Raw genomic sequence first — 10,844 nt, forward strand, 5'->3', positions numbered from 1 at the left:
TGCACGCTTTTTCAAATTTCACAAATTTCACCCAGTGCAGTTTGGCTCTCATTGAATTTTGCAAATCGTAAATGTTGCCCGTCATTACTTTTAGTTTTTGTCTTTCCCTAGCGATGGCATGGTAATAAATATTTTTGATTGGAAGGGGTGGGAGGGTGCTGAAAAAAAGACTTTTGGTCTCAAGTTGTAAGGATTCGGCGTGGACATTTAGAAGAAATGGCAAAATGTATTTTATAAGAATTTTTGTGAGTTATTAAAACAAGAGGAATACAGATGACTACCCATAGGCGTAGCCAAGGGGGGCCAAGGGGGGCCATGCCCCCCCCCCTGCTGTAAAAAAAAATGACATTTTACCAAAACCCGACGTTAATTACGAGTACGAAATACGAGTATGTGTATTTGATTGTCCGAAAATCATGTAATGCCTTATAAACTTTTACTCAAATAATTCAGGGGCCCTTAAGCGGGGCCCCGGACCCCATGCCGTATTAAACACGTTCTTGACCAAGTTGAGTACAATTTATGAAAAATTCTTAATACTGTATACGATGTAAAATCAGGCAAAACAAAACACCCCCTTTTTGGACAATCCTAGTTCCGCCCCTGGTTGGGGTTTGTACAGGCCGGTCGGACTTGCCCCCCCCCCCGCTCCAAATTCCTGGCTACGCCTGTGTGACTACCCCCTTAATGACTTTCCTTTCCGCACAGCTTTATAAAATGTGAATGAATTAACGAAAAAGGAGCGCATTGAAGCGTCCAAGGAGGTCCAGCCCATCACCTCCTGCTTTTCAAATTTGTAGCACTTGATGTGCATGGCGTAGAAATGGAGGGGAAATGATGTTGGAAATGCCGTTGTCCCCCCCCCCCCCCGCCACTGAAATAATTCTAGTTACGCCACTGTTGCCTTGTCAGCAGTGTCCGGCCCGTTCCCTGATCACAGACAGGGGGCGGGGGTGTCTTCAAATCCGAAAGTGGAACGTTTTACGTCCAAAGCCAATATACGACGTGGAGTCCTGGGCCTACTGAAGGGTCTCAGAAGAATGTGGATTCTATGTGGACAGTGGTCCAATCTGTGGAATTTGGCCACTTTCCCCTGAATTTTTGAATCACTATTCGGAGTCATGTGGGTCATGATCAAAAGTTGATTTTATCATAACTTTTTTGTTAGTTTTAATTATTTTTACGGTACTCGTTACCGGGGGGGGGTGTCCTTTGAAACCCGAGAAACACTCCCATTCCCTGATTTCAAATACCCTGACTCAGAAGGAAAGCAGTTAGAAATTGCATTTCACAGTGTATTGTAGCGGTTTTGACAGATGTTAATGTATAGGCCTGCATGATTAGTACTTTTTTGCATCAATCATTTAATTCAATACGGATTATTATAGGTTTTCTCCTTCATCCACTAAAACCTACACATTCATAACCGGCCCATTCAATTTTATGTCGATCAAAATCACTCTATATGAACCATTATGTCTTGTTTGTATTGATCTGATAATATATGAAATAATGCTTTTCTACTTCTTCTTTTCTAAGAAACTGTGCGGTTTTGGTTGAAAAGGTTTAACACTCTATGGACAACTGTAAAATGTGTTACTTTACTTAAACATGCATATGACTTCCGATAGTAGGGATCTATGTTTTTCGGATGAGTGGAATATGCTCGTTTGTATTAGTTTATGCTCTTTTGGTGTATCCAATTTAATACGTCATGTAGGAGTTTTTAAGGGGAAAATCATCAATCATGGGCATTTTGTTTCATACTTTTTTATGCTGAAAAGAACTCCCATCAAACTGGGGAGAAAATCCAAATGGCCCTTATGAACACTGGCATACTAAGTGCTCGCCATATCATACATCCTAAATATTTTGCTTGGTTTCAGGCCTTCGATGCGGTTCTTCGTAATTCATCTGTCTTATTTTTCAGGGTCCACCATGATTGGGTATGCTTTCCATGTATTGGGCATGCTTTTATACATCGTCAAAACAAATCTAAACGCCATGAAAATTCGCCGAATTGGGCCATCACGCGGACATTTGTTTCTCAATAACGTAATAGGTTGCATTATTGCGTAATTCGCAAAAGCATTTCTACATTTCGGCCGGCATAATATTATTGCATAATTATAGTATATTGCATTATTCTGCAATTTTGCAAGTTATTTTGCAATGCTGTACGTGTGTAGCGATGCTCTTGCGTTATTTCGTCACGCTGTTTAAGAAGTGTTTTGCATATTTCGCGATGACACTTGTTTAAGCCGTGCAGAAATCGGCCTTCGTACTGTAACGTCTCTCTGGGTTGAGAGACATTATCAAATAAAGAGTCAGATACAAATATCTTACACACACACACTAGTACTTTATTCGGGATTATTTACATTTCAGGTCAATAGAGGGCGCACTATATACAATGTAAAGTTAAGGCGTACATGATTATCTGGTACAGACTAGGGTCTTTGGCCAGTGAGCGGACAGCTCGATAATCTACGTGTACATGTCAGGAACTCTGTCGGGGTCAGAGCCCAGATCAACAATGACCAAAACTGCCATTTCTGCGCGCTTTATATACACTTTTGGGTGCGCGTTTTAGCCAATGGGAGCATTGGATTCTGGTAGTTATGAATAATGCATCCGTGTACAAAGGCATGGGGAAAGTTCTCTATAGGAGATTTGTACACGACTGACTTGGACATTCTAGTGGGACAAAGTCCGAGAGCAGTGGTTAGCGGGCGAAGTAGGATCACTCGTGGGTACCTTACCGGGGAACTGATCCTCAAAGGAAAAGGGAAAGGGAATAACTTATCGGTACATAGGTTTGTGTACAAGACTTAGTCTCTAAGACTAGGTAGGAATCTACACACTAATGCTATGGAGTAAAACTATGAGACGAAGGACGTAACCTGACCTCTGTACATGTCCCATGGCGGTACATGTTCAATACGCATTGTGCGCTATACAATAGCGTACTGTACAATGTGCTGCACACTTCTACGTGTGTCTAAGACTTCGTGGTAAAGCTTCGCGCTGTGTGAGGGCACACAGGATCGCTGCAAGCATTACGCTGTGCACGGAGTGGAATGGATTGGTTGGGAAAAGAAGTAAACTACGCAATTTGCGGGAACGCAACAGTACCATACAATCGTAATTAGCGCTAAATTCTTCAATTGAAATTCTGTAAACGCTGACTCGTACACTGACGTTTGGTGTTGGAATGATCGTTGTGTGTGCTCAACATTCTAATTATAGACACATACAAAATAGAGGGCGGCTAATTATTGCTCTTAAGCACGAAATGCACGGGAATATACATTTCTAAGTTGTGGATGTTGCATTATAGTCACGTTAATTAGCTTTTAGTGAAGGTTTCGCTCTTGTGCCCAAAATGCTAATTAACGGTAAATAATTAGCGCTAATAAGGCCATTCTTAAGCATGGCATGCGCGGGATTTCTCATTCTTAAGTTAATGGTCATTGATAAGTTAATCAAATACTATATTTTCGCGTTGGAACCGTGCTTGTGCGCGATATTCTAATTAAATGTCAATTTTGGGGGGTCTTTAGTGGGGCTGTTAAGTGATACAATTGTGCACTTTGTGACTAAAGCATGAAACTTTGCATGTTGGTTCTTCATGCCATGAAGAACATTTTCAGATGTGGAGACATTTCATATTTGACCTCTGGTGACCTTTAAGAGGTCAATGACCTTTACATACACTATTTATAGTAATTGTTCTGGAAAACACCACTTTCCTATGACCCCAGTATGACAAAGGTCTTCAGGCCATGAAAATAATAATCAGATGTGAAAAAAATAATACTTGACCTTTGGTGACATTTCAGAGGTCAATGACCTATATATACAGTATTTATCGTTATTTATAAGAGTTACACTTTAAACCCCAAGTTTTTCAAGACCCAACTCTAAAAGTTAGGTGTTCATGCTATGCTGGTTGAATACTACTATATATGAAGGGCATTTCATATATCTGACCTCTTTTGACGCTCAAGAGATCAATGAACTTTGTAGGAACTATTTATAAATATTTATAAGATTTACTTATTCAAACCCCACGTTTTTATGACCCAATTCTAAACGTTGGCTCCTTGTGACATGAAAAGAATTTTCAGATATGGGGACATCATATCTGACCTTTATTACCCTTTGATAGGTCAATGAACTTTAGATACCTTATTTTTCGCTATTTTTCATATTTATTCTACAAAATGCCTTTTTTTCGTGACCCATGCAAAATAAAGGTATTGCGCCTATTATTATACAGTAATGTAATGAATTCAAATCCCACAAAAAAAATTGGGGCGTCATCTGACCTCCAATTCCCTTTTCAATTGGCAGACGCAACATGTTGCGACTGGGATAGAAGACTGTTGGACTTTCTTTACAATGTAAGATGCACAAATGTCTAACAACAGTCACTCTTGTGTACTTATTACCCTCGGTGGTATCTAGATGGACTTGGGGCACCACATTTTAAAACGTTTTACCAAGCCCACTGGTCACTGTTTAAGTGTGATTCTTGTCCAATGTACCTTGTATTCTGTTGCGCCCCTGTCTGCCCTTCAAAAAGGGGAAATGTAGATCAGAGGTCATAACAAAATTGTTTTTGGGGTCTGAATTCATGACATGCTGTACAATAATACTTAAAATACACTTGTTTTTAACTGTTTAGACTTGGGTCATGAAAAAGTGGCATTTGGAATATTAGATAGCGGCAAATAGGGCATGCAAAGTTTATTGACCTCTTAAAGGTCACCAGGGGTCAAATGTGAATGTACACACATCTGAAAATTCTGTATGTGTCACAAAGAGCCAACTTTTAGACTTGGGTCATAAAAAGTGGGGTTTTGAAATAGTAAATCTTATAAAATATCTATAAATAGGGCATACAAAATTCATTGACCTCTTGAAGGTCACTAGAGGTCAGATATGAAATGTCCTTCATATGAAAATGCATTTCAAAGCATGAACACCTAACTTTTAGAGTTGGGTCTTGAAAAAGTTGGGGTTTAAAGTGTTAATCTTATAAATAACTATAAATACTGTATATATAGGTCATTGATCTCTGAAAGGTCACCGGAGGCCAAGTATGATTTATTTTTTTTCACATCTGATCATTATTTCCACGGCCTGAAGACCTATGACATAGACTGGGGTCATAGGAAAGTGGCATGTTCAAGAACATTTGTTATAAATATCTATGTAGAGGTCATTGACCTCTCAAAGGTCACCGAGGTCAAATATGAAATGTCTCCACATCTGAAAATGTTCTTCATGGCATGAAGAACCAACATGCAAAACTTCATGCTTTAGTCACAAAGTGCACAATTGTATCACATATTTGACCTTTACAGCCCCACTTTACTAGGCGGTGTCCCCTCCTAAACGCAAGGGGTGTGACGCTTAAGAATGACGGTTTTGAAGGTTGGACACCCCCACCCACTCGCTGCCACCATCAAACCTTTTGTGCGCGATATTCTATTAAACCTCACTGGGCTCTCGGACTATGCTGCTGATGTAAGGCTGCTGCTGTTGCTGTCGCTGATGATGCTGCTGTGCGCCGGGTTGGTTCTTGTGTTGCTGCTAGTCGCTGTTTTGCTGCTGAACATAACGTTTGCTACCGCTGCTGTAACGGTAGCTGCCACTTTTGCTGCTGCTTTTGCTGTTGCTGATGTGCCTTCTGCTGCTGCCGTTGATGTTCCCTCTGCTGCTGCTGCTGCTGTTGTTGCTGTTGATGTTGCTGTTGCCTTTGCTGCTGTTTCGTTGCTGCTGTTGCTACATTTGTTTTTTGAGTTGCTGCTTCTTTTGCTTCTTTTGCTGTTGCTGTTGCTGCTAATTAATGTTACTGCTAATGCTATAGTTGCTGCAGTTGTTGTTGCTGACGTTATGTTTGCTGATGTTCTGCTGCTGTTGCCGTAGCGTTGTATCCGCTGCTGTTGCAGGTGCTGCTGTTGTTGTTTCTAATGCTGTTGTTGTTGCTGCTGTTGCTGCTGAATTTGTTGCTGCAGTTGATGTTACTATTGCTGTTTTTGTTGCTGTTGTTGATGTTGCTGCTGCATTGTTGATGCTGATGTTGCTCTTGTTGTTGCTTTTACTGTTTTTGCAGTTGCTAATGCTGCGCTGCTTTTATTAAACATGAATTCAAGTAAACATTCATCGTAACGTAACGATCTTTTCGTCACCTTATTTTTTACAGTGCTATTATGGATGTAAACTTGAAAAAAATTGAATCCGAAGCATTTGCCGGACTCAACAATTTGCAAACGCTGTAAGTACCATTATCAATTGTCAAATCACGTTCACTTTTTTGAGCTTTGTCTTGTAATATCTGCCTGTGCAACCGGCTGATTTACTGTGACGCTGCTGTATCTTCTTGTTCTACTTCTTTGCGTTTTTGCTATGTCTGCCAAGCGGCCTTGGCCAATTTCAGCCAAATTTGGACAGGATCTTTGTTGACCAGAGTCCTACCTTAAATGACCAGCATGTGGGGTCACAGGTCAGCTATAGTCGTCACTAGTGGTCAGTTTCTTTAACAATACATACTGGTTTTTCTCCCACAGTCTTGATCCAAGTAATTTCAAATCCACACAAAACTGCAAATATTAAATTAAATATAAAATATCAATAATATACAATGTTTTAAATTTTAGATAAAATATTAAGGACTCCTGAACCCCCAATGGAGATTTTTTGTTTCAATTAGATGAGTACCGGAATTCATTTTGAGTTTGAGTAAGGCAAGTCCATTACGTTCTCTAAATGTTCCGATTCTGTTTTCAGAATGATTTTGGGAAAGGAATCTACTCCAGAACTACCAAATATTGAAGAAGGTGCTTTTGACCTCATCCGTGACAAGTTGTCGTTTCTGTGAGTGTGCTTATTCTCGAGTGTAATTTAGTACTAATCTAGAAATTATTATTTTTTTTTATATTTGTATGAAAGAGTAAAACATATATATGGAAATTTCAGCTGAATGGTTCGCCTTTCTTCTCGCCCCTTACTATTCAATTTTATGCGTTGTAGGTACATGCATGTCAGAAAATAACCTTCGGAAGCCGAGTTACTCATGCGAGATTCGAACCCACGACCTCCTACTAACCCATGAAGGAGTCTGCTAAAAATTCTCACTGTTTTGTTGTACTTTTTGTATTTTAGGTATGTAACTGACTATCGTATGTGCTGTTTCTTCGGACCAAAACTACAAGAAAAATGCAGGGGGTGGATTGACATTCCCGAACTCTTTGCCTGCAGTCAGCTGGTACCTTACACCGTCTTGAAGGTCTTCATGTGGATCTTGGGCATCAGCGCAGTCGTTGGCAATCTCTTCGTCATGGTTTGGAGGTGTCGGGAGAAGTCAGGGAACCGTGCAAGTATGATGATTAATTCCTTTTTAGTGTTAAATCTGGCTGGGGCTGATGCTCTGATGGGCTTGTACATGTTGATCATAGCTGGGGCTGATGCGCACTATGGGGCCCGTTATTTCGAGGTGTCTGGCGAGTGGCGAACCAGCGCCGCGTGTAAAGCAGCAGGGTTCATCTCCATCATAGCCAACGAAGCGTCTGTGTTTTTCTTAGTCCTCATCAGCGTTGCGAGATTTATGTTTATCGTCTTCCCGTTTTTCTCTAATCACCGTCTGACTCTCAAAGTAGTAAAGATTGTTGTGGGCTTCGTCTGGCTCCTGATGGTCATTCTTGCCGTGGTATCGACAGTTTTGGCTTCAGATGAATCGTCTGAGGCTTACGGTCTCTCAGATGTTTGCATTGGTCTGCCGCTGACGACCAGCGTTACAGGTCATCGGATAACGAAAGACGTCATTAATTTTGGAAGAATCGGTAATGTGACCTACGACAGACCGGTACCGACAAGCCAGTCCGCTACCTGGGTCTTTGCTATCGTTCTGTTCCTGGGTGTCAATCTGTTTAGTTTCTGCCTCATTCTGGCCTGCTACGTCGCCATCTTTATCAAAGTCAAAGTGTCAGCCAGACGAGTACGCAGGCACAGCGCGCGAGATGAAAGCGAGGTTTGGATGGCCGTCAAGATGGCGGCCATTGTCTTGACAGATTTCCTGTGTTGGATCCCTGTCATTATCATGGGAATTCTCTTCCAGGCTGGTGTTGTCGAGAACAATCATGAGCTCTTCGTCTGGAGCGTTGTCTTCATCCTTCCCATCAACTCCTCCATCAATCCTTATCTCTACACATTCCTGGATGTTTGCCTCAAGAAACAAAACAAGAAACCGGCGCCACAAAAGAAGGAAGAAATTCCAGTCGAGGCCATGCCCGCAACGGAAAACTAAACGACGACTGATGGATGAGTAACAGTTTGAAAATATTCATATCTGTGTAAATCTAGGACGCAAAATATTAAAAAGGGTGTCTCAAAAAGAAACCCGGACCCTCAAAGTGCCCTCTTTTTCACAGCTTTAAAAAAATTACATCTCACAAATCTATACATATTTAGAGAGTATAGTCCATTAGCTTTCTAACAACAAAAACATCTTTCCAATTGGGGAAATGTGTCCACGGTCTCAATTGTCATTTATTAGGAATATATTATGGATTTGGGGTGAGGGTAGTTTTGCTTTTGTTAATGTTGAATCTTTCTTTCTTTATTTGGGTCAGTTTATTTTAATTTTTTTTTGCAACAATGGTCATTCATCCTTTTGGAAGTAATGGTAGTCCTGAAAATTACTGTTTGGTAAACGTTTGAGATGTTTATTTTGATACACTGTCTCTGCCCTCCTCTTGGTAGCCTTTTTCAAAAATGCAAGTTTTGGCCTCGTGTTCTTAGGCAAAAAAAAATTGTCGGTCTCTGGTCAGACCGAAGTTCCGGAACTGATGCGGCGGCGCGGGTTTTTTTTTGGGGGGGAGTGGTTTTTTTTCAAGCTTGAATTGTGCAGACAAGGTGGGTACTATTTTGCTTTTTTGTGTCCTCATTATACATTGGTGTCCTCCATAATTTGCCTTGGTGCCCTTTATCATTTGCCTTGGTGCAATTTCCCCATTCCTTGGTGCTCCTTGGGACAAAAATTTGAGGAGTTTTTTTTTGGCCTTATTACGGCAGTGATAAAATCAGTCGCCGGACAAAATGAAAAACCGGTACTTTTATTCGATTGGCCATAACTCAATAAATATCTCACCCATTGGAAAGATTTTTTTCGTTGTTGAAAATGGACTATACTCTCTAAATATGTATATATAATTGCGAAATATATTTTTAATTGCTATGAAAAATGGGGTGATTTTAGGTTTCGATTTTTTTTAAGACATCCTTTACGTAATGAATATGATTGGGCATGATGGGTTTCATTTGTAAAGACTTTAGCACAATAATTTTAGAAACAGCATCTTAAAAAGGAAACGATTTTTTGAATTAATCAATAATAAGACGCCTTTAAAAAGTAAAAGTGACTTACACGGAGTAAAATCTGGATTGGAAAATGTATTTAACATTTTGTTTTATAATTAATTAGTGAAAAAGTTGAACTATGACATCAGTGAGCATTATCGCCCCAAAGAAGGTTTCAATGGAAGTGTTCAGATTTGTTAGCTGTAGTGTGTTTCCTTCCAAGAGCATAAGGTTGAATAATTTCAACACAAATTATGATCATCAGAATTTTGCTCATAATGCGTATTTGCTGCGCGCTGATCATTTTTTGACCATCGGTATACTCAAATAATAATTAGTCTACGTTAAAAAATATATATAACACCGTCTGTTATAGATTTCATATACCATACAATTTATTGAGTGTACGTGTCTGATATTTTCAATATTACAATATTTTTTGTGCATGAGTAGGGTGTTGCGAAATCATAAAAAGAGATCATTTTAAAATCTATGTCTCAAACGACCGATCAATAATTTTGGCAACGACACGTGCGCCTCTTCAAATACAATGCCACCATAGATATACATGTATTTTATATCTATGATTGTCATACCTCTGTCTTTATACTGTATTTTCATTGGCCCAGGACGATCACCTGACCGGGCGATAAATATGCATGGCACACTCCCGTTGTATATCACATTGTGATATCACATGCATGTAGACTAGTCCCCGCCCCACAGTCCAAACCATTATACGCGGACCGCGTTTAAACCAGACTATACTTGTACTAACTGGTACCCAGCAGTACTTTCACGTTCCACAATACAATGTATAGCAGTGAGGGAGCAGTGCATTTGCAGACGATATTTACTTTAATTTGGCGGCCAGCGACGAGCGGCAATAAGAAAATGTTTACGTTTTGACTGACTCTAGTAACGGTGCCTAGGCCTTCAGAACTTCGGAAATGCAGAGCTGACACAGTAATTTTTTTCGTATACGATCCTCATCAGCCTCAACATGTCAGTTGAGCCCGGAGGCACATATTCTCCGCCCCAAAAAAGGTTTTTGAGCCGCTCCAAACAACAAATAAAAGATTTAGCTTTTGAACAAGACTCATCGAACACCAAACGTTGTACCGACTACGCAGTCCGCGTTGTACGAGAATTCTGCGAAGAAACGGGCAGGGACACTCGTTTCGAGACACTTAAACTTGTAAAACCTTTACCCCAAATTTCCCTGAACTTAAGCTTGTTTTAATGCCCCTACATCTATATATGTTGAAAGAAAATTTTTCAAAGATTCCTTCAGTTTGCCACCCTTAATTTCCCTTAGAAAAACAAGTAAAACACATCATCAAGACAGAGGTATGACAAAACAGTTGTTGACTCGGGGATGCATAGCACCCTCGGCTTCGCCTCGGGCGCTATGCGTCCCTCGGGTGTTCAAAACGTCATATCCCACATCACATCAGTCAACAACTGTAAAATGCCAC

The 10,844-nt window shown here is 40.3% G+C and overlaps 1 pseudogene; it reads left to right on the forward strand.

The window, feature by feature from the left end:
• Nucleotides 1–8,332, forward strand: part of LOC119730831 — a 17,067-nt pseudogene extending 8,735 nt beyond the window's left edge.
• The last annotated feature ends 2,512 nt before the right edge of the window (nucleotides 8,333–10,844 follow it).

The sequence above is a fragment of the Patiria miniata genome, unplaced genomic scaffold, assembly GCF_015706575.1.
Source record: "Patiria miniata isolate m_02_andy unplaced genomic scaffold, ASM1570657v1 HiC_scaffold_1, whole genome shotgun sequence".
In the NCBI taxonomy this organism is placed as follows: domain Eukaryota; kingdom Metazoa; phylum Echinodermata; class Asteroidea; order Valvatida; family Asterinidae; genus Patiria; species Patiria miniata.